Raw genomic sequence first — 24,136 nt, forward strand, 5'->3', positions numbered from 1 at the left:
AGCCCACTGTGGGCTTCCAAATATCCCTTTGCCAATTCCACAAGAACAGCCTTAGCGAAAGGCTTCTTGAAGGGAAAGATGTAACTCTGTGAGATGAATTCACAGAACACAGAGCAGTTTCTCAGAAAGCTTCTTTCCAGTTTTGAACGGAAGATATTTCCTTTTTCACCATAGTCCTCTATGGGCTTCCAAATATCCCTTTGCCAATTCCACAAGAACAGCCTTAGCGAAAGGCTGCTTGAAGGGAAACATGTAACTCTGTGAGATGAGTTCACAGAACACAGAGCAGTTTCTCAGAAAGCTTCTTTCTAGTTTTGAACGGAAGATATTTCCTTTTTCACCATAGCCCTCAATGGGCTTCCAAATATCCCTTTGCCAATTCCACAAGAACAGCCTTAGCGAAAGGCCTATTGAAAGGAAAGATGTAACTCTGTGAGATGAATTCACAGAACACAGAGCAGTTTCTCAGAATGCTTCTTTCCAGTTTTGAACGGAAGATATTTCCTTTTTCCAAATAGCCCTCTATGGGCTTCCAAATATCCCTTTGCCAATTCCACAAAAACAGCCTTAGCGAAAGGCTTCTTGCAGGGAAAGATGTAACTCTGTGAGATGAATTCACAGAACACAGAGGAGTTTCTCAGAAAGCTTCTTTCCAGTTTTCAGCGGAAGATATTTCCTTTTTCACCATAGCCCACTATGGGCTTCCAAATATCCCTTTGCCAATTCCATAAGAACAGCCTTAGCGAAAGGCTGCTTGAAGGGAAACATGTAACCCTGTGAGATAAATTCACAGAACACAGAGCAGTTTCTCAGAAAGCTTCTTTCCAGTTTTGAACGGAAGATATTTACTTTTTCACCATAGATCTCTATGGGCTTCCAAATATCCCTTTGCCAATTCCACAAGAACAGCCTTAGCGAAAGGCTTCTTGAAGGGAAAGATGTAACTCTGTGAGATGAACTAACCGAACACAGAGTAGTTTCTCAGAAAGCTTCTTTCCAGTTTTGAACGGAAGATATTTCCTTTTTCACCATAGCCCTCTACGGACTTCCAAATATGCCTTTGCCAATTCCACAAGAACAGGCTTAGCGAAAGGCTTCTTGAAGGGAAAGATGTACCTCTGTGAGACGAATTTACAGAACACAGAGCAGTTTCTCAGAAAGCTTCTTTCCAGTTTTGAACGGAAGATATTTCCTTTTTCCCCATAGCCCTCTATGGGCTTCCAAATATCCCTTTGCCAATTCCACAAGAACAGACTTAGCGAAAGGCTTCTTGAAGGGAAAGATGTAACTCTGTGAGATGAATTAAGAGAACACAGAGCAGTTTCTCAGAAAGCTTCTTTCCAGTTTTGAACGGAAGATATTTCCTCTTTCACTGTAACCCTCTATGGGCTTCCAAATATCCCTTTGCCAATTCCACAAGAACAGACTTAGCGAAAGGCTTCTTGAAGGGAAAGATGTAACTCTGTGAGATGAATTAAGAGAACACAGAGCAGTTTCTCAGAAAGCTTCTTTCCAGTTCTGAACGGAAGATATTTCCTTTTTCACCATAGCCCTCTATGGGCTTCCAAATATCCCTTTGCCAATTCCACAAGAACAGCCTTAGCGAAAGGCTTCTTGAAGGGAAAGATGTAACTCTGTGAGATGAATTAAGAGAACACGGAGTAGTTTCTCAGAAAGCTTCTTTCCAGTTTTGAACGGAAGATATTTCCTTTTTCACTGTAACCCTCTATGGGCTTCCAAATATCCCTTTGCCAATTCCACAAGAACAGACTTAGCGAAAAGCTTCTTGAAGGGAAAGATGTAACTCTGTGAGATGAAATAAGAGAACACAGAGCAGTTTCTCAGAAAGCTTCTTTCCAGTTCTGAACGGAAGATATTTCCTTTTTCACCATAGCCCTCTATGGGCTTCCAAATATCCCTTTGCCAATTCCACAAGAACAGCCTTAGCGAAAGGCTTCTTGAAGGGAAAGATGTAATTCTGTGAGATGAATTCACAGAACACGGAGCAGTTTCTCAGAAAGCTTCTTTCCAGTTTTGAACGGAAGATATTTCCTTTTTCACTGTAGCCCTCTATGGGGTTCCAAATATCCCTTTGCCAATTCCACAAGAACAGCCTTAGCGAAAGGCTTCTTGAAGGGAAAGATGTAACTCTGTGAGAGGAATTAACAGACCACAGAGCAGTTTCTCAGAAAGCTTCTTTCCAGTTTTGAACGGAAGATATTTCCTTTTTCACCATAGCCCTCTATGGGCTTCCAAATATCCCTTTGCCAATTCCACAAGAACAGCCTTAGCGAAAGGCCTCTTGAAGGGAAAGATGTTACTCTGTGAGATGAATTCACAGAACACAGAGCAGTTTCTCAGCAAGCTTCTTTCCAGTTTTGAACGGAAGATATTTCCTTTTTCCACATAGCCCTCTATGGGCTTCCAAATATCCCTTTGCCAATTCCTCAAGAACAGCCTTAGCGAAAGGCTTCTTGAAGGGAAAGATGTAACTCTGTGAGATGAATTCACAGAACACAGAGCAGTTTCTCAGAAAACTTCCTTACAGTTTTGAACGGAAGATATTTCCTTTTTCACCATAGCCCTCTATGGGCTTCCAAATATCCCTTTGCCAATTCCACAAGAACAGCCTTAGCGAAAGGCTTCTTGAAGGGAAAGATGTAACTCTGTGAGATGAATTAAGAGAACACAGAGTAGTTTCTCAGAAAGCTTCTTTCCAGTTTTGAACGGAAGATATTTCCTTTTTCACTGTAACCCTCTATGGGCTTCCAAATATCCCTTTGCCAATTCCACAAGAACAGACTTAGCGAAAAGCTTCTTGAAGGGAAAGATGTAACTCTGTGAGATGAAATAAGAGAACACAGAGCAGTTTCTCAGAAAGCTTCTTTCCAGTTCTGAACGGAAGATATTTCCTTTTTCACCATAGCCCTCTATGGGCTTCCAAATATCCCTTTGCCAATTCCACAAGAACAGCCTTAGCGAAAGGCTTCTTGAAGGGAAAGATGTAATTCTGTGAGATGAATTCACAGAACACGGAGCAGTTTCTCAGAAAGCTTCTTTCCAGTTTTGAACGGAAGATATTTCCTTTTTCACTGTAGCCCTCTATGGGGTTCCAAATATCCCTTTGCCAATTCCACAAGAACAGCCTTAGCGAAAGGCTTCTTGAAGGGAAAGATGTAACTCTGTGAGAGGAATTAACAGACCACAGAGCAGTTTCTCAGAAAGCTTCTTTCCAGTTTTGAACGGAAGATATTTCCTTTTTCACCATAGCCCTCTATGGGCTTCCAAATATCCCTTTGCCAATTCCACAAGAACAGCCTTAGCGAAAGGCCTCTTGAAGGGAAAGATGTTACTCTGTGAGATGAATTCACAGAACACAGAGCAGTTTCTCAGAAAGCTTCTTTCCAGTTTTCAACGGAAGATATTTCCTTTTTCACCATAGCCCTCTATGGGCTTCCAAATATCCCTTTGCCAATTCCTCAAGAACAGCCTTAGCGAAAGGCTTCTTGAAGGGAAAGATGTAACTCTGTGAGATCAATTAACAGAACACAGAGCAGTTTCTCAGAAAGCTTCTTTACAGTTTTGAACGGAAGATATTTCCTTTTTCACCATAGCCCTCTATGGGCTTCCAAATATCCCTTTGCCAATTCCACAAGAACAGCCTTAGCGAAAGGCCTATTGAAAGGAAAGATGTAACTCTGTGAGATGAATTCACAGAACACAGAGCAGTTTCTCAGAAAGCTTCTTTCCAGTTTTGAACGGAAGATATTTCCTTTTTCCCCATAGCCCTCTATGGGCTTCCAAATATCCCTTTGCCAATTCCACAAGAACAGCCTTAGCGAAAGGCTTCTTGAAGGGAAAGATGTAACTCTGTGAGATGAATTAAGAGAACACAGAGCAGTTTCTCAGAAAGCTTCTTTCCAGTTTTGAACGGAAGATATTTCCTTTTTCACTGTAACCCTCTATGGGCTTCCAAATATCCCTTTGCCAATTCCACAAGAACAGACTTAGCGAAAGGCTTCTTGAAGGGAAAGATGTAACTCTGTGAGATGAATTAAGAGAACACAGAGCAGTTTCTCAGAAAGCTTCTTTCCAGTTCTGAACGGAAGATATTTCCTTTTTCACCATAGCCCTCTATGGGCTTCCAAATATCCCTTTGCCAATTCCACAAGAACAGCCTTAGCGAAAGGCTTCTTGAAGGGAAAGATGTAACTCTGTGAGATGAATTCACAGAACACAGAGCAGTTTCTCAGAAATCTTCTTTCCAGTTTTGAACGGAAGATATTTCCTTTTTCACCATAGCCCTCTATGGGCTTCCAAATATCCCTTTGCCAATTCCACAAGAACAGCCTTAGCGAAAGGCCTCTTGAAGGGAAAGATGTTACTCTGTGAGATGAATTCACAGAACACAGAGCAGTTTCTCAGCAAGCTTCTTTCCAGTTTTGAACGGAAGATATTTCCTTTTTCCACATAGCCCTCTATGGGCTTCCAAATATCCCTTTGCCAATTCCTCAAGAACAGCCTTAGCGAAAGGCTTCTTGAAGGGAAAGATGTAACTCTGTGAGATGAATTCACAGAACACAGAGCAGTTTCTCAGAAAACTTCTTTACAGTTTTGAACGGAAGATATTTCCTTTTTCACCATAGCCCTCTATGGGCTTCCAAATATCCCTTTGCCAATTCCACAAGAACAGCCTTAGCGAAAGGCCTATTGAAAGGAAAGATGTAACTCTGTGAGATGAATTCACAGAACACAGAGCAGTTTCTCAGAAAGCTTCTTTCCAGTTTTGAACGGAAGATATTTCCTTTTTCCCCATAGCCCTCTATGGGCTTCCAAATATCCCTTTGCCAATTCCACAAGAACAGCCTTAGCGAAAGGCTTCTTGAAGGGAAAGATGTAACTCTGTGAGATGAATTAAGAGAACACAGAGTAGTTTCTCAGAAAGCTTCTTTCCAGTTTTGAACGGAAGATATTTCCTTTTTCACTGTAACCCTCTATGGGCTTCCAAATATCCCTTTGCCAATTCCACAAGAACAGACTTAGCGAAAGGCTTCTTGAATGAAAGATGTAACTCTGTGAGATGAATTAAGAGAACACAGAGCAGTTTCTCAGAAAGCTTCTTTCCAGTTCTGAACGGAAGATATTTCCTTTTTCACTATAGCCCTCTATGGGCTTCCAAATATCCCTTTGCCAATTCCACAAGAACAGCCTTAGCGAAAGGCTTCTTGAAGGGAAAGATGTAACTCTGTGAGATGAGTTAAGAGAACACAGAGCAGTTTCTCAGAAAGCTTCTTTCCAGTTTTGAACGGAAGATATTTCCTTTTTCACTGTAACCCTCTATGGGCTTCCAAATATCCCTTTGCCAATTCCACAAGAACAGACTTAGCGAAAGGCTTCTTGAAGGGAAAGATGTAACTCTGTGAGATGAATTAAGAGAACACAGAGCAGTTTCTCAGAAAGCTTCTTTCCAGTTCTGAACGGAAGATATTTCCTTTTTCACCATAGCCCTCTATGGGCTTCCAAATATCCCTTTGCCAATTCCACAAGAACAGCCTTAGCGAAAGGCTTCTTGAAGGGAAAGATGTAACTCTGTGAGATGAATTAAGAGAACACAGAGTAGTTTCTCAGAAAGCTTCTTTCCAGTTTTGAACGGAAGATATTTCCTTTTTCACTGTAACCCTCTATGGGCTTCCAAATATCCCTTTGCCAATTCCACAAGAACAGACTTAGCGAAAAGCTTCTTGAAGGGAAAGATGTAACTCTTTGAGATGAAATAAGAGAACACAGAGCAGTTTCTCAGAAAGCTTCTTTCCAGTTCTGAACGGAAGATATTTCCTTTTTCCCCATAGCCCTCTATGGGCTTCCAAATATCCCTTTGCCAATTCCACAAGAACAGCCTTAGCGAAAGGCTTCTTGAAGGGAAAGATGTAACTCTGTGAGATGAATTAAGAGAACACAGAGTAGTTTCTCAGAAAGCTTCTTTCCAGTTTTGAACGGAAGGTATTTCCTTTTTCACTGTAACCCTCTATGGGCTTCCAAATATCCCTTTGCCAATTCCACAAGAACAGACTTAGCGAAAAGCTTCTTGAAGGGAAAGATGTAACTCTGTGAGATGAAATAAGAGAACACAGAGCAGTTTCTCAGAAAGCTTCTTTCCAGTTCTGAACGGAAGATATTTCCTTTTTCACCATAGCCCTCTGTGGGCTTCCAAATATCCCTTTGCCAATTCCACAAGAACAGCCTTAGCGAAAGGCTTCTTGAAGGGAAAGATGTAACTCTGTGAGATGAATTCACAGAACACAGAGCAGTTTCTCAGAAAGCTTCTTTCCAGTTTTGAACGGAAGATATTTCCTTTTTCACTGTAGCCCTCTAAGGGCTTCCAAATATCCCTTTGCCAATTCCACAAGAACAGCCTTAGCGAAAGGCTTCTTGAAGGGAAAGATGTAACTCTGTGAGAGGAATTAACAGAACACAGAGCAGTTTCTCAGAAAGCTTCTTTCCAGTTTTGAACGGAAGATATTTCCTTTTTCACTGTAGCCCTCTATGGGCTTCCAAATATCCCTTTGCCAATTCCACAAGAACCGCCTTAGCGAAAGGCCTCTTGAAGGGAAAGATGTTACTCTGTGAGATGAATTCACAGAACACAGAGCAGTTTCTCAGAAAGCTTCTTTCCAGTTTTGAACGGAAGATATTTCCTTTTTCACCATACCCCTATATGGGCTTCCAAATATCCCTTTGCCAATTCCTCAAGAACAGCCTTAGCGAAAGGCTTCTTGAAGGGAAAGATGTAACTCTGTGAGATGAATTCACAGAACACAGAGCAGTTTCTCAGAAAGCTTCTTTACAGTTTTGAACGGAAGATATTTCCTTTTTCACCATAGCCCTCTATGGGCTTCCAAATATCCCTTTGCCAATTCCACAATAACAGCCTTAGCGAAAGGCCTATTGAAAGGAAAGATGTAACTCTGTGAGATGAATTCACAGAACACAGAGCAGTTTCTCAGAAAGCTTCTTTCCAGTTTTGAACGGAAGATATTTCCTTTTTCCACATAGCCCTCTATGGGCTTCCAAATATCCCTTTGCCAATTCCACAAGAACAGCCTTAGCGAAAGGCTTCTTGAAGGGAAAGATGTAACTCTGTGAGATGAATTAAGAGAACACAGAGCAGTTTCTCAGAAAGCTTCTTTCCAGTTTTGAACGGAAGATATTTCCTTTTTCACTGTAACCCTCTATGGGCTTCCAAATATCCCTTTGCCAATTCCACAAGAACAGACTTAGCGAAAAGCTTCTTGAAGGGAAAGATGTAACTCTTTGAGATGAAATAAGAGAACACAGAGCAGTTTCTCAGAAAGCTTCTTTCCAGTTCTGAACGGAAGATATTTCCTTTTTCCCCATAGCCCTCTATGGGCTTCCAAATATCCCTTTGCCAATTCCACAAGAACAGCCTTAGCGAAAGGCTTCTTGAAGGGAAAGATGTAACTCTGTGAGATGAATTAAGAGAACACAGAGTAGTTTCTCAGAAAGCTTCTTTCCAGTTTTGAACGGAAGGTATTTCCTTTTTCACTGTAACCCTCTATGGGCTTCCAAATATCCCTTTGCCAATTCCACAAGAACAGACTTAGCGAAAAGCTTCTTGAAGGGAAAGATGTAACTCTGTGAGATGAAATAAGAGAACACACAGCAGTTTCTCAGAAAGCTTCTTTCCAGTTCTGAACGGAAGATATTTCCTTTTTCACCATAGCCCTCTGTGTGCTTCCAAATATCCCTTTGCCAATTCCACAAGAACAGCCTTAGCGAAAGGCTTCTTGAAGGGAAAGATGTAACTCTGTGAGATGAATTCACAGAACACAGAGCAGTTTCTCAGAAAGCTTCTTTCCAGTTTTGAACGGAAGATATTTCCTTTTTCACTGTAGCCCTCTAAGGGCTTCCAAATATCCCTTTGCCAATTCCACAAGAACAGCCTTAGCGAAAGGCTTCTTGAAGGGAAAGATGTAACTCTGTGAGAGGAATTAACAGAACACAGAGCAGTTTCTCAGAAAGCTTCTTTCCAGTTTTGAACGGAAGATATTTCCTTTTTCACTGTAGCCCTCTATGGGCTTCCAAATATCCCTTTGCCAATTCCACAAGAACCGCCTTAGCGAAAGGCCTCTTGAAGGGAAAGATGTTACTCTGTGAGATGAATTCACAGAACACAGAGCAGTTTCTCAGAAAGCTTCTTTCCAGTTTTGAACGGAAGATATTTCCTTTTTCACCATACCCCTATATGGGCTTCCAAATATCCCTTTGCCAATTCCTCAAGAACAGCCTTAGCGAAAGGCTTCTTGAAGGGAAAGATGTAACTCTGTGAGATGAATTCACAGAACACAGAGCAGTTTCTCAGAAAGCTTCTTTACAGTTTTGAACGGAAGATATTTCCTTTTTCACCATAGCCCTCTATGGGCTTCCAAATATCCCTTTGCCAATTCCACAAGAACAGCCTTAGCGAAAGGCCTATTGAAAGGAAAGATGTAACTCTGTGAGATGAATTCACAGAACACAGAGCAGTTTCTCAGAAAGCTTCTTTCCAGTTTTGAACGGAAGATATTTCCTTTTTCCACATAGCCCTCTATGGGCTTCCAAATATCCCTTTGCCAATTCCACAAGAACAGCCTTAGCGAAAGGCTTCTTGAAGGGAAAGATGTAACTCTGTGAGATGAATTAAGAGAACACAGAGCAGTTTCTCAGAAAGCTTCTTTCCAGTTTTGAACGGAAGATATTTCCTTTTTCACTGTAACCCTCTATGGGCTTCCAAATATCCCTTTGCCAATTCCACAAGAACAGACTTAGCGAAAGGCTTCTTGAAGGGAAAGATGTAACTCTATGAGATGAATTAAGAGAACACAGAGCAGTTTCTCAGAAAGCTTCTTTCCAGTTCTGAACGGAAGATATTTCCTTTTTCCCCATAGCCCTCTATGGGCTTCCAAATATCCCTTTGCCAATTCCACAAGAACAGCCTTAGCGAAAGGCTTCTTGAAGGGAAAGATGTAACACTGTGAGATGAATTAAGAGAACACAGAGTAGTTTCTCAGAAAGCTTCTTTCCAGTTTTGAACGGAAGATATTTCCTTTTTCACTGTAACCCTCTATGGGCTTCCAAATATCCCTTTGCCAATTCCACAAGAACAGACTTAGCGAAAAGCTTCTTGAAGGGAAAGATGTAACTCTGTGAGATGAAATAAGAGAACACAGAGCAGTTTCTCAGAAAGCTTCTTTCCAGTTCTGAACGGAAGATATTTCCTTTTTCACCATAGCCCTCTATGGGCTTCCAAATATCCCTTTGCCAATTCCACAAGAACCGCCTTAGCGAAAGGCCTATTGAAAGGAAAGATGTAACTCTGTGAGATGAATTCACAGAACACAGAGCAGTTTCTCAGAAAGCTTCTTTCCAGTTTTGAACGGAAGATATTTCCTTTTTCACCATAGCCCTCTATGGGCTTCCAAATATCCCTTTGCCAATTCCACAAGAACAGCCTTAGCGAAAGGCCTCTTGAAGGGAAAGATGTAACTCTGTGAGATGAATTCACAGAACACAGAGCAGTTTCTCAGAAAGCTTCTTTCCAGTTTTGAACGGAAGATATTTCCTTTTTCACCGTAGCCCTCTATGGGCTTCCAAATATCCCTTTGCCAATTCCACAAGAACAGCCTTAGCGAAAGGCTTCTTAAAGGGAAAGATGTAACTCTGTGAGATGAATTCACAGAACACAGAGCAGTTTCTCAGAAAGCTTCTTTCCAGTTTTCAGCGGGAGATATTTCCTTTTTCACCATAGCCCACTATGGGCTTCCAAATATCCCTTTGCCAATTCCACAAGAACAGCCTTAGCGAAAGGCTTCTTGAAGGGAAAGATGTAACTCTGTGAGATGAATTAAGAGAACACAGAGCAGTTTCTCAGAAAGCTTCTTTCCAGTTTTGAACGGAAGATATTTCCTTTTTCACTGTGGCCCTCTATGGGCTTCCCAATATCCCTTTGCGAATTCCGCAAGAACAGCCTTAGCGAAAGGCTTCTTGAAGGGAAAGATGTAACTCTGTGAGATGAATTCACAGAACACAGAGCAGTTTCTCAGAAAGCTTCTTTCTAGTTTTGAACGGAAGATATTTCCTTTTTCCCCATAGCCCTCTATGGGCTTCCAAATATCCCTTTGCCAATTCCACAAGAACAGCCTTAGCGAAAGGCGTCTTGAAGGGAAAGATGTAACTCTGTGAGATGAATTCACAGAACACAGAGCACTTTCTCTGAAAGCTTCTTTCCAGTTTTGAACGGAAGATATTTCCTTTTTCACTGTAGCCTTCTATGGGCTTCCAAATATCACTTTGCCAATTCCACAAGAACAGCCTTAGCGAAAGGCTTCTTGAAGGGAAAGATGTAACTCTGTGAGATGAATTCACAGAACACAGAGCAGTTTCTCAGAAAGCTTCTTTCTAGTTTTGAACGGAAGATATTTCCTTTTTCACCATAGCCCTCAATGGGCTTCCAAATATCCCTTTGCCAATTCCACAAGAACAGCCTAGCGAAAGGCCTATTGAAAGGAAAGATGTAACTCTGTGAGATGAATTCACAGAACACAGAGCAGTTTCTCAAAATGCTTCTTTCCAGCTTTGAACGGAAGATATTTCCTTTTTCCAAATAGCCCTCTATGGGCTTCCAAATATCCCTTTGCCAATTCCACAAGAACAGCCTTAGCGAAAGGCTTCTTGCAGGGAAAGATGTAACTCTGTGAGATGAATTCACAGAACACAGAGCAGTTTCTCAGAAAGCTTCTTTCCAGTTTTCAGCGGAAGATATTTCCTTTTTCACCATAGCCCACTATGGGCTTCCAAATATCCCTTTGCCAATTCCACAAGAACAGCCTTAGCGAAAGGCTTCTTGAAGGGAAAGATGTAACTCTGTGAGATGAATTCACAGAACACAAAGCAGTTTCTCAGAAAGCTTCTTTCCAGTTTTCAACGGAAGATATTTCCTTTTTCACCATAGTCCTCTATGGGCTTCCAAATATCCCTTTGCCAATTCCACAAGAACAGCCTTAGCGAAAGGCTGCTTGAAGGGAAACATGTAACCCTGTGAGATAAATTCACAGAACACAGAGCAGTTTCTCAGAAAGCTTCTTTCCAGTTTTGAACGGAAGATATTTACTTTTTCACCATAGATCTCTATGGGCTTCCAAATATCCCTTTGCCAATTCCACAAGAACAGCCTTAGCGAAAGGCTTCTTGAAGGGAAAGATGTAACTCTGTGAGATGAACTAACAGAACACAGAGTAGTTTCTCAGAAAGCTTCTTTCCAGTTTTGAACGGAAGATATTTCCTTTTTCACCATAGCCCTCTACGGACTTCCAAATATGCCTTTGCCAATTCCACAAGAACAGGCTTAGCGAAAGGCTTCTTGAAGGGAAAGATGTACCTCTGTGAGACGAATTTACAGAACACAGAGCAGTTTCTCAGAAAGCTTCTTTCCAGTTTTGAACGGAAGATATTTCCTTTTTCCCCATAGCCCTCTATGGGCTTCCAAATATCCCTTTGCCAATTCCACAAGAACAGCCTTAGCGAAAGGCTTCTTGAAGGGAAAGATGTAACTCTGTGAGATGAATTAAGAGAACACAGAGCAGTTTCTCAGAAAGCTTCTTTCCAGTTTTGAACGGAAGATATTTCCTTTTTCACTGTAACCCTCTATGGGCTTCCAAATATCCCTTTGCCAATTTCACAAGAACAGACTTAGCGAAAGGCTTCTTGAAGGGAAAGATGTAACTCTGTGAGATGAATTAAGAGAACACAGAGCAGTTTCTCAGAGAGCTTCTTTCCAGTTCTGAACGGAAGATATTTCCTTTTTCACCATAGCCCTCTATGGGCTTCCAAATATCCCTTTGCCAATTCCACAAGAACAGCCTTAGCGAAAGGCTTCTTGAAGGGAAAGATGTAACTCTGTGAGATGAATTCACACAACACAGAGCAGTTTCTCAGAAAGCTTCTTTCCAGTTTTGAACGGAAGATATTTCCTTTTTCACCATAGCCCTCTATGGGCTTCCAAATATCCCTTTGCCAATTCCACAAGAACAGCCTTAGCGAAAGGCCTCTTGAAGGGAAAGATGTTACTCTGTGAGATGAATTCACAGAACACAGAGCAGTTTCTCAGCAAGCTTCTTTCCAGTTTTGAACGGAAGATATTTCCTTTTTCCACATAGCCCTCTATGGGCTTCCAAATATCCCTTTGCCAATTCCTCAAGAACAGCCTTAGCGAAAGGCTTCTTGAAGGGAAAGATGTAACTCTGTGAGATGAATTCACAGAACACAGAGCAGTTTCTCAGAAAACTTCTTTACAGTTTTGAACGGAAGATATTTCCTTTTTCACCATAGCCCTCTATGGGCTTCCAAATATCCCTTTGCCAATTCCACAAGAACAGCCTTAGCGAAAGGCCTATTGAAAGGAAAGATGTAACTCTGTGAGATGAATTCACAGAACACAGAGCAGTTTCTCAGAAAGCTTCTTTCCAGTTTTGAACGGAAGATATTTCCTTTTTCCCCATAGCCCTCTATGGGCTTCCAAATATCCCTTTGCCAATTCCACAAGAACAGCCTTAGCAAAAGGCTTCTTGAAGGGAAAGATGTAACTCTGTGAGATGAATTAAGAGAACACAGAGTAGTTTCTCAGAAAGCTTCTTTCCAGTTTTGAACGGAAGATATTTCCTTTTTCACTGTAACCCTCTATGGGCTTCCAAATATCCCTTTGCCAATTCCACAAGAACAGACTTAGCGAAAAGCTTCTTGAAGGGAAAGATGTAACTCTGTGAGATGAAATAAGAGAACACAGAGCAGTTTCTCAGAAAGCTTCTTTCCAGTTCTGAACGGAAGATATTTCCTTTTTCACCATAGCCCTCTGTGGGCTTCCAAATATCCCTTTGCCAATTCCACAAGAACAGCCTTAGCGAAAGGCTTCTTGAAGGGAAAGATGTAACTCTGTGAGATGAATTCACAGAACACAGAGCAGTTTCTCAGAAAGCTTCTTTCCAGTTTTGAACGGAAGATATTTCCTTTTTCACTGTAGCCCTCTATGGGCTTCCAAATATCCCTTTGCCAATTCCACAAGAACAGCCTTAGCGAAAGGCTTCTTGAAGGGAAAGATGTAACTCTGTGAGAGGAATTAACAGAACACAGAGCAGTTTCTCAGAAAGCTTCTTTCCAGTTTTGAACGGAACATATTTCCTTTTTCACCATAGCCCTCTATGGGCTTCCAAATATCCCTTTGCCAATTCCACAAGAACCGCCTTAGCGAAAGGCCTCTTGAAGGGAAAGATGTTACTCTGTGAGATGAATTCACAGAACACAGAGCAGTTTCTCAGAAAGCTTCTTTCCAGTTTCGAACGGAAGATATTTCCTTTTTCACCATAGCCCTCTATGGGCTTCCAAATATCCCTTTGCCAATTCCTCAAGAACAGCCTTAGCGAAAGGCTTCTTGAAGGGAAAGATGTAACTCTGTGAGATGAATTAAGAGAACACAGAGCAGTTTCTCAGAAAGCTTCTTTCCAGTTTTGAACGGAAGATATTTCCTTTTTCGCTGTAACCCTCTATGGGCTTCCAAATATCCCTTTGCCAATTCCACAAGAACAGACTTAGCGAAAGGCTTCTTGAAGGGAAAGATGTAACTCTGTGAGATGAATTAAGAGAACACAGAGCAGTTTCTCAGAAAGCTTCTTTCCAGTTCTGAACGGAAGATATTTCCTTTTTCCCCATAGCCCTCTATGGGCTTCCAAATATCCCTTTGCCAATTCCACAAGAACAGCCTTAGCGAAAGGATTCTAGAAGGGAAAGATGTAACACTGTGAGATGAATTAAGAGAACACAGAGTAGTTTCTCAGAAAGCTTCTTTCCAGTTTTGAACGGAAGATATTTCCTTTTTCACTGTAACCCTCTATGGGCTTCCAAATATCCCTTTGCCAATTCCACAAGAACAGACTTAGCGAAAAGCTTCTTGAAGGGAAAGATGTAACTCTGTGAGATGAAATAAGAGAACACAGAGCAGTTTCTCAGAAAGCTTCCTTCCAGTTCTGAACGGAAGATATTTCCTTTTTCACCCTAGCCCTCTATGGGCTTCCAAATATCCCTTTGCCAATTCCACAAGAACCGCCTTAGCGAAAGGCCTCTTGAAGGGAAAGATGTTACTCTGTGAGATGAATTCACAGAACACAGAGCAGTTTCTCAGAAAGCTTCTTTCCAGTTTTGAACGGAAGATATTTCCTTTTTCACCATAGCCCTCTATGGGCTTCCAAATATCCCTTTGCCAATTCCTCAAGAACAGCCTTAGCGAAAGGCTTCTTGAAGGGAAAGATGTAACTCTGTGAGATGAATTCACAGAACACAGAGCAGTCTCTCAGAAAGCTTCTTTCCAGTTTTGAACGGAAGATATTTCCTTTTTCCACATAGCCCTCTATGGGCTTCCAAATATCCCTTTGCCAATTCCACAAGAACAGCCTTAGCGAAAGGCCTCTTGAAGGGAAAGATGTAACTCTGTGAGATGAATTCACAGAACACAGAGCAGTTTCTCAGAAAGCTTCTTTCCAGTTTTGAACGGAAGATATTTCCTTTTTCACCGTAGCCCTCTATGGGCTTCCAAATATCCCTTTGCCAATTCCACAAGAACAGCCTTAGCGAAAGGCTTCTTAAAGGGAAAGATGTAACTCTGTGAGATGAATTCACAGAACACAGAGCAGTTTCTCAGAAAGCTTCTTTCCAGTTTTCAGCGGGAGATATTTCCTTTTTCACCATAGCCCACTATGGGCTTCCAAATATCCCTTTGCCAATTCCACAAGAACAGCCTTAGCGAAAGGCTTCTTGAAGGGAAAGATGTAACTCTGTGAGATGAATTAAGAGAACACAGAGCAGTTTCTCAGAAAGCTTCTTTCCAGTTTTGAACGGAAGATATTTCCTTTTTCACTGTGGCCCTCTATGGGCTTCCCAATATCCCTTTGCGAATTCCGCAAGAACAGCCTTAGCGAAAGGCTTCTTGAAGGGAAAGATGTAACTCTGTGAGATGAATTCACAGAACACAGAGCAGTTTCTCAGAAAGCTTCTTTCTAGTTTTGAACGGAAGATATTTCCTTTTTCCCCATAGCCCTCTATGGGCTTCCAAATATCCCTTTGCCAATTCCACAAGAACAGCCTTAGCGAAAGGCGTCTTGAAGGGAAAGATGTAACTCTGTGAGATGAATTCACAGAACACAGAGCACTTTCTCTGAAAGCTTCTTTCCAGTTTTGAACGGAAGATATTTCCTTTTTCACTGTAGCCTTCTATGGGCTTCCAAATATCACTTTGCCAATTCCACAAGAACAGCCTTAGCGAAAGGCTTCTTGAAGGGAAAGATGTAACTCTGTGAGATGAATTCACAGAACACAGAGCAGTTTCTCAGAAAGCTTCTTTCTAGTTTTGAACGGAAGATATTTCCTTTTTCACCATAGCCCTCAATGGGCTTCCAAATATCCCTTTGCCAATTCCACAAGAACAGCCTAGCGAAAGGCCTATTGAAAGGAAAGATGTAACTCTGTGAGATGAATTCACAGAACACAGAGCAGTTTCTCAGAATGCTTCTTTCCAGCTTTGAACGGAAGATATTTCCTTTTTCCAAATAGCCCTCTATGGGCTTCCAAATATCCCTTTGCCAATTCCACAAGAACAGCCTTAGCGAAAGGCTTCTTGCAGGGAAAGATGTAACTCTGTGAGATGAATTCACAGAACACAGAGCAGTTTCTCAGAAAGCTTCTTTCCAGTTTTCAGCGGAAGATATTTCCTTTTTCACCATAGCCCACTATGGGCTTCCAAATATCCCTTTGCCAATTCCACAAGAACAGCCTTAGCGAAAGGCTTCTTGAAGGGAAAGATGTAACTCTGTGAGATGAATTCACAGAACACAAAGCAGTTTCTCAGAAAGCTTCTTTCCAGTTTTCAACGGAAGATATTTCCTTTTTCACCATAGTCCTCTATGGGCTTCCAAATATCCCTTTGCCAATTCCACAAGAACAGCCTTAGCGAAAGGCTGCTTGAAGGGAAACATGTAACCCTGTGAGATAAATTCACAGAACACAGAGCAGTTTCTCAGAAAGCTTCTTTCCAGTTTTGAACGGAAGATATTTACTTTTTCACCATAGATCTCTATGGGCTTCCAAATATCCCTTTGCCAATTCCACAAGAACAGCCTTAGCGAAAGGCTTCTTGAAGGGAAAGATGTAACTCTGTGAGATGAACTAACAGAACACAGAGTAGTTTCTCAGAAAGCTTCTTTCCAGTTTTGAACGGAAGATATTTCCTTTTTCACCATAGCCCTCTACGGACTTCCAAATATGCCTTTGCCAATTCCACAAGAACAGGCTTAGCGAAAGGCTTCTTGAAGGGAAAGATGTACCTCTGTGAGACGAATTTACAGAACACAGAGCAGTTTCTCAGAAAGCTTCTTTCCAGTTTTGAACGGAAGATATTTCCTTTTTCCCCATAGCCCTCTATGGGCTTCCAAATATCCCTTTGCCAATTCCACAAGAACAGCCTTAGCGAAAGGCTTCTTGAAGGGAAAGATGTAACTCTGTGAGATGAATTAAGAGAACACAGAGCAGTTTCTCAGAAAGCTTCTTTCCAGTTTTGAACGGAAGATATTTCCTTTTTCACTGTAACCCTCTATGGGCTTCCAAATATCCCTTTGCCAATTCCACAAGAACAGACTTAGCGAAAGGCTTCTTGAAGGGAAAGATGTAACTCTGTGAGATGAATTAAGAGAACACAGAGCAGTTTCTCAGAGAGCTTCTTTCCAGTTCTGAACGGAAGATATTTCCTTTTTCACCATAGCCCTCTATGGGCTTCCAAATATCCCTTTGCCAATTCCACAAGAACAGCCTTAGCGAAAGGCTTCTTGAAGGGAAAGATGTAACTCTGTGAGATGAATTCACACAACACAGAGCAGTTTCTCAGAAAGCTTCTTTCCAGTTTTGAACGGAAGATATTTCCTTTTTCACCATAGCCCTCTATGGGCTTCCAAATATCCCTTTGCCAATTCCACAAGAACAGCCTTAGCGAAAGGCCTCTTGAAGGGAAAGATGTTACTCTGTGAGATGAATTCACAGAACACAGAGCAGTTTCTCAGCAAGCTTCTTTCCAGTTTTGAACGGAAGATATTTCCTTTTTCCACATAGCCCTCTATGGGCTTCCAAATATCCCTTTGCCAATTCCTCAAGAACAGCCTTAGCGAAAGGCTTCTTGAAGGGAAAGATGTAACTCTGTGAGATGAATTCACAGAACACAGAGCAGTTTCTCAGAAAACTTCTTTACAGTTTTGAACGGAAGATATTTCCTTTTTCACCATAGCCCTCTATGGGCTTCCAAATATCCCTTTGCCAATTCCACAAGAACAGCCTTAGCGAAAGGCCTATTGAAAGGAAAGATGTAACTCTGTGAGATGAATTCACAGAACACAGAGCAGTTTCTCAGAAAGCTTCTTTCCAGTTTTGAACGGAAGATATTTCCTTTTTCCCCATAGCCCTCTATGGGCTTCCAAATATCCCTTTGCCAATTCCACAAGAACAGCCTTAGCAAAAGGCTTCTTGAAGGGAAAGATGTAACTCTGTGAGATGAATTAAGAGAACACAGAGTAGTTTCTCAGAAAGCTTCTTTCCAGTTTTGAACGGAAGATATTTCCTTTTTCACTGTAACCCTCTATGGGCTTCCAAATATCCCTTTGCCAATTCCACAAGAACAGACTTAGCGAAAAGCTTCTTGAAGGGAAAGATGTAACTCTGTGAGATGAAATAAGAGAACACAGAGCAGTTTCTCAGAAAGCTTCTTTCCAGTTCTGAACGGAAGATATTTCCTTTTTCACCATAGCCCTCTGTGGGCTTCCAAATATCCCTTTGCCAATTCCACAAGAACAGCCTTAGCGAAAGGCTTCTTGAAGGGAAAGATGTAACTCTGTGAGATGAATTCACAGAACACAGAGCAGTTTCTCAGAAAGCTTCTTTCCAGTTTTGAACGGAAGATATTTCCTTTTTCACTGTAGCCCTCTATGGGCTTCCAAATATCCCTTTGCCAATTCCACAAGAACAGCCTTAGCGAAAGGCTTCTTGAAGGGAAAGATGTAACTCTGTGAGAGGAATTAACAGAACACAGAGCAGTTTCTCAGAAAGCTTCTTTCCAGTTTTGAACGGAACATATTTCCTTTTTCACCATAGCCCTCTATGGGCTTCCAAATATCCCTTTGCCAATTCCACAAGAACCGCCTTAGCGAAAGGCCTCTTGAAGGGAAAGATGTTACTCTGTGAGATGAATTCACAGAACACAGAGCAGTTTCTCAGAAAGCTTCTTTCCAGTTTCGAACGGAAGATATTTCCTTTTTCACCATAGCCCTCTATGGGCTTCCAAATATCCCTTTGCCAATTCCTCAAGAACAGCCTTAGCGAAAGGCTTCTTGAAGGGAAAGATGTAACTCTGTGAGATGAATTAAGAGAACACAGAGCAGTTTCTCAGAAAGCTTCTTTCCAGTTTTGAACGGAAGATATTTCCTTTTTCGCTGTAACCCTCTATGGGCTTCCAAATATCCCTTTGCCAATTCCACAAGAACAGACTTAGCGAAAGGCTTCTTGAAGGGAAAGATGTAACTCTGTGAGATGAATTAAGAGAACACAGAGCAGTTTCTCAGAAAGCTTCTTTCCAGTTCTGAACGGAAGATATTTCCTTTTTCCCCATAGCCCTCTATGGGCTTCCAAATATCCCTTTGCCAATTCCACAAGAACAGCCTTAGCGAAAGGATTCTAGAAGGGAAAGATGTAACACTGTGAGATGAATTAAGAGAACACAGAGTAGTTTCTCAGAAAGCTTCTTTCCAGTTTTGAACGGAAGATATTTCCTTTTTCACTGTAACCCTCTATGGGCTTCCAAATATCCCTTTGCCAATTCCACAAGAACAGACTTAGCGAAAAGCTTCTTGAAGGGAAAGATGTAACTCTGTGAGATGAAATAAGAGAACACAGAGCAGTTTCTCAGAAAGCTTCCTTCCAGTTCTGAACGGAAGATATTTCCTTTTTCACCCTAGCCCTCTATGGGCTTCCAAATATCCCTTTGCCAATTCCACAAGAACCGCCTTAGCGAAAGGCCTCTTGAAGGGAAAGATGTTACTCTGTGAGATGAATTCACAGAACACAGAGCAGTTTCTCAGAAAGCTTCTTTCCAGTTTTGAACGGAAGATATTTCCTTTTTCACCATAGCCCTCTATGGGCTTCCAAATATCCCTTTGCCAATTCCTCAAGAACAGCCTTAGCGAAAGGCTTCTTGAAGGGAAAGATGTAACTCTGTGAGATGAATTCACAGAACACAGAGCAGTCTCTCAGAAAGCTTCTTTCCAGTTTTGAACGGAAGATATTTCCTTTTTCCACATAGCCCTCTATGGGCTTCCAAATATCCCTTTGCCAATTCCACAAGAACAGCCTTAGCGAAAGGCTTCTTGAAGGGAAAGATGTAACACTGTGAGATGAATTAAGAGAACACAGAGTAGTTTCTCAGAAAGCTTCTTTCCAGTTTTGAACGGAAGATATTTCCTTTTTCACTGTAACCCTCTATGGGCTTCCAAATATCCCTTGCCAATTCCACAAGAACAGACTTAGCGAAAAGCTTCTTGAAGGGAAAGATGTAACTCTGTGAGATGAAATAAGAGAACACAGAGCAGTTTCTCAGAAAGCTTCTTTCCAGTTCTGAACGGAAGATATTTCCTTTTTCACCTTAGCCCTCTATGGGCTTCCAAATATCCCTTTGCCAATTCCACAAGAACAGCCTTAGCGAAAGGCTTCTTGAAGGGAAAGATGTAACTCTGTGAGAGGAATTAACAGAACACAGAGCAGTTTCTCAGAAAGCTTCTTTCCAGTTTTGAACGGAAGATATTTCCTTTTTCACTGTAGCCCTCTATGGGCTTCCAAATATCCCTTTGCCAATTCCACAAGAACAGCCTTAGCGAAAGGCTTCTTGAAGGGAAAGATGTAACTCTGTGAGAGGAATTAACAGAACACAGAGCAGTTTCTCAGAAAGCTTCTTTCCAGTTTTGAACGGAAGATATTTCCTTTTTCACCATAGCCCTCTATGGGCTTCCAAATATCCCTTTGCCAATTCCACAAGAACCGCCTTAGCGAAAGGCCTCTTGAAGGGAAAGATGTTACTCTGTGAGATGAATTCACAGAACACAGAGCAGTTTCTCAGAAAGCTTCTTTCCAGTTTTGAACGGAAGATATTTCCTTTTTCACCATAGCCCTCTATGGGCTTCCAAATATCCCTTTGCCAATTCCTCAAGAACAGCCTTAGCGAAAGGCTTCTTGAAGGGAAAGATGTAACTCTGTGAGATGAATTCACAGAACACAGAGCAGTTTCTCAGAAAGCTTCTTTCCAGTTTTGAACGGAAGATATTTCCTTTTTCCACATAGCCCTCTATGGGCTTCCAAATATCCCTTTGCCAATTCCACAAGAACAGCCTTAGCGAAAGGCTTCTTGAAGGGAAAGATGTAACTCTGTGAGATGAATTAAGAGAACACAGAGTAGTTTCTCAGAAAGCTTCTTTCCAGTTTTGAACGGAAGATATTTCCTTTTTCACTGTAACCCTCTATGGGCTTCCAAACATCACTTTGCCAATTCCACAAGAACAGACTTAGCGAAAGGCTTCTTGAAGGGAAAGATGTAACTCTGTGAGATGAAATAAGAGAACACAGAGCAGTTTCTCAGAAAGCTTCTTTCCAGTTCTGAACGGAAGATATTTCCTTTTTCACCATAGCCCTCTATGGGCTTCCAAATATCCCTTTGCCAATTCCTCAAGAACAGCCTTAGCGTAAGGCTTCTTGAAGGGAAAGATGTAACTCTGTGAGATGAATTCACAGAACACAGAGCAGTTTCTCATAAAACTTCTTTACAGTTTTGAACGGAAGATATTTCCTTTTTCAACATAGCCCTCTATGGGCTTCCAAATATCCCTTTGCCAATTCCACAAGAACAGCCTTAGCGAAAGGCCTATTGAAAGGAAAGATGTAACTCTGTGAGATGAATTCACAGAACACAGAGCAGTTTCTCAGAAAGCTTCTTTCCAGTTTTGAACGGAATATATTTCCTTTTTCCCCATAGCCCTCTATGGGCTTCCAAATATCCCTTTGCCAATTCCACAAGAACAGCCATAGCGAAAGGCTTCTTGAAGGGAAAGATGTAACTCTGTGAGATGAATTAAGAGAACACAGAGCAGTTTCTCAGAAAGCTTCTTTCCAGTTTTGAACGGAAGATATTTCCTTTTTCACTGTAACCCTCTATGGGCTTCCAAATATCCCTTTGCCAATTCCACAAGAACAGACTTAGCGAAAGGCTTCTTGAAGGGAAAGATGTAACTCTGTGAGATGAATTAAGAGAACACAGAGCAGTTTCTCAGAAAGCTTCTTTCCAGTTCTGAACGGAAGATATTTCCTTTTTCACCATAGCCCTCTATGGGCTTCCAAATATCCCTGTGCCAATTCCACAAGAACAGTCTTAGCGAAAGGCTTCTTGAAGGGAAAGATGTAACTCTGTGAGATGAATTAAGAGAACACAGAGTAGTTTCTCAGAAAGCTTCTTTCCAGTTTTGAACGGAAGATATTTCCTTTTTCACTGTGACTCTCTATGGGCTTCCAAATATCCCTTTGCCAATTCCACAAGAACAGACTTATCGAAAAGCTTCTTGAAGGGAAAGATGTAACTCTGTGAGATAAAATAAGAGAACACAGAGCAGTTTCTCAGAAAGCTTCTTTCCAGTTTTGAACGGAAGATATTTCCTTTTTCACTGTAGCCCTCTATGCGCTTCCAAATATCCCTTTGCCAATTCCACTAGAACAGCCTTAGCGAAAGGCTTCTTGAAGGGAAAGATGTAACCCTGTGAGAGGAATTAACAGAACACAGAGCAGTTTCTCAGAAAGCTTCTTTCCAGTTTTGAACGGAAGATATTTCCTTTTTCAAAATAGCCCTCTATGGGCTTCCAAATATCCTTTTGCCAATTCCACAAGAACAGCCTTAGCGAAAGGCCTCTTGAAGGGAAAGATGTTACTCTGTGAGATGAATTCACAGAACACAGAGCAGTTTCTCAGAAAGCTTCTTTCCAGTTTTGAACGGAAGATATTTCCTTTTTCACCATAGCCCTCTATGGGCTTCCAAATATCCCTTTGCCAATTCCACAAGAACAGCCTTAGCGAAGGGCCTATTGAAAGGAAAGATGTAACTCTGTGAGATGAATTCACAGAACACAGAGCAGTTTCTCAGAAACCTTCTTTCCAGTTTTGAACGGAAGATATTTCCTTTTTCCCCATAGCCCTCTATGGGCTTCCAAATATCCCTTTGCCAATTCCACAAGAACAGCCTTAGCGAAAGGCCTCTTGAAGGGAAAGATGTTACTCTGTGAGATGAATTCACAGAACACAGAGCAGTTTCTCAGAAAGCTTCTTTCCAGTTTTGAACGGAAGATATTTCCTTTTTCACCATAGCCCTCTATGGGCTTCCAAATATCCCCTTGCCAATTCCAAAAGAAAAGCCTTAGCGAAAGGCTTCTTGAAGGGAAAGATGTAACTCTGTGAGATGAATTCACAGAACACAGAGCAGTTTCACAGAAAGCTTCTTTCTAGTTTTGAACGGAAGATATTTCCTTTTTCCCCATAGCCCTCTATGGGCTTCCAAATATCCCTTTGCCAATTCCACAAGAACAGTCTTAGCAAAAGGCGTCTTGAAGGGAAAGATGTAACTCTGTGAGATGAATTCACAGAACACAGAGCACTTTCTCTGAAAGCTTCTTTCCAGTTTTGAACGGAAGATATTTCCTTTTTCACCATAGTCCTCTATGGGCTTCCAAATATCCCTTTGCCAATTCCACAAGAACAGCCTTAGCGAAAGGCTGCTTGAAGGGAAACATGTAACTCTGTGAGATGAATTCACAGAACACAGAGCAGTTTCTCAGAAAGCTTCTTTCTAGTTTTGAACGGAAGATATTTCCTTTTTCACCATAGCCCTCAATGGGCTTCCAAATATCCCTTTGCCAATTCCACAAGAACAGCCTTAGCGAAAGGCCTATTGAAAGGAAAGATGTAACTCTGTGAGATGAATTCACAGAACACAGAGCAGTTTCTCAGAAAGCTTCTTTCCAGTTTTGAACGGAAGATATTTCCTTTTTCCAAATAGCCCTCTATGGGCTTCCAAATATCCCTTTGCCAATTCCACAAGAACAGCCTTAGCGAAAGGCTTCTTGCAGGGAAAGATGTAACTCTGTGAGATGAATTCACAGAACACAGAGCAGTTTCTCAGAAAGCTTCTTTCCAGTTTTCAGCGGAAGATATTTCCTTTTTCACCATAGCCCACTATGGGCTTCCAAATATCCCTTTGCCAATTCCACAAGAACAGCCTTAGCGAAAGGCTTCTTGAAGGGAAAGATGTAACTCTGTGAGATGAATTCACAGAACACAAAGCAGTTTCTCAGAAAGCTTCTTTCCAGTTTTCAACGGAAGATATTTCCTTTTTCACCATAGTCCTCTATGGGCTTCCAAATATCCCTTTGCCAATTCCACAAGAACAGCCTTAGCGAAAGGCTGCTTGAAGGGAAACATGTAACCCTGTGAGATAAATTCACAGAACACAGAGCAGTTTCTCAGAAAGCTTCTTTCCAGTTTTGAACGGAAGATATTTCCTTTTTCACCATAGATCTCTATGGGCTTCCAAATATCCCTTTGCCAATTCCACAAGAACAGCCTCAGCGAAAGGCTTCTTGAAGGGAAAGATGTAACTCTGTGAGATGAACTAACAGAACACAGAGTAGTTTCTCAGAAAGCTTCTTTCCAATTTTGAACGGAAGATATATCCTTTTTCACCATAGCCCTCTACGGACTTCCAAATATGCCTTTGCCAATTCCACAAGAACAGGCTTAGCGAAAGGCTTCTTGAAGGGAAAGATGTACCTCTGTGAGACGAATTTACAGAACACAGAGCAGTTTCTCAGAAAGCTTCTTTCCAGTTTTGAACGGAAGATATTTCCTTTTTCCCCATAGCCCTCTATGGGCTTCCAAATATCCCTTAGCCAATTCCACAAGAACAGCCTTAGCGAAA

The sequence above is a fragment of the Chlorocebus sabaeus genome, chromosome 9, assembly GCF_047675955.1.
Source record: "Chlorocebus sabaeus isolate Y175 chromosome 9, mChlSab1.0.hap1, whole genome shotgun sequence".
Taxonomy (NCBI): Eukaryota; Metazoa; Chordata; class Mammalia; order Primates; family Cercopithecidae; genus Chlorocebus; species Chlorocebus sabaeus.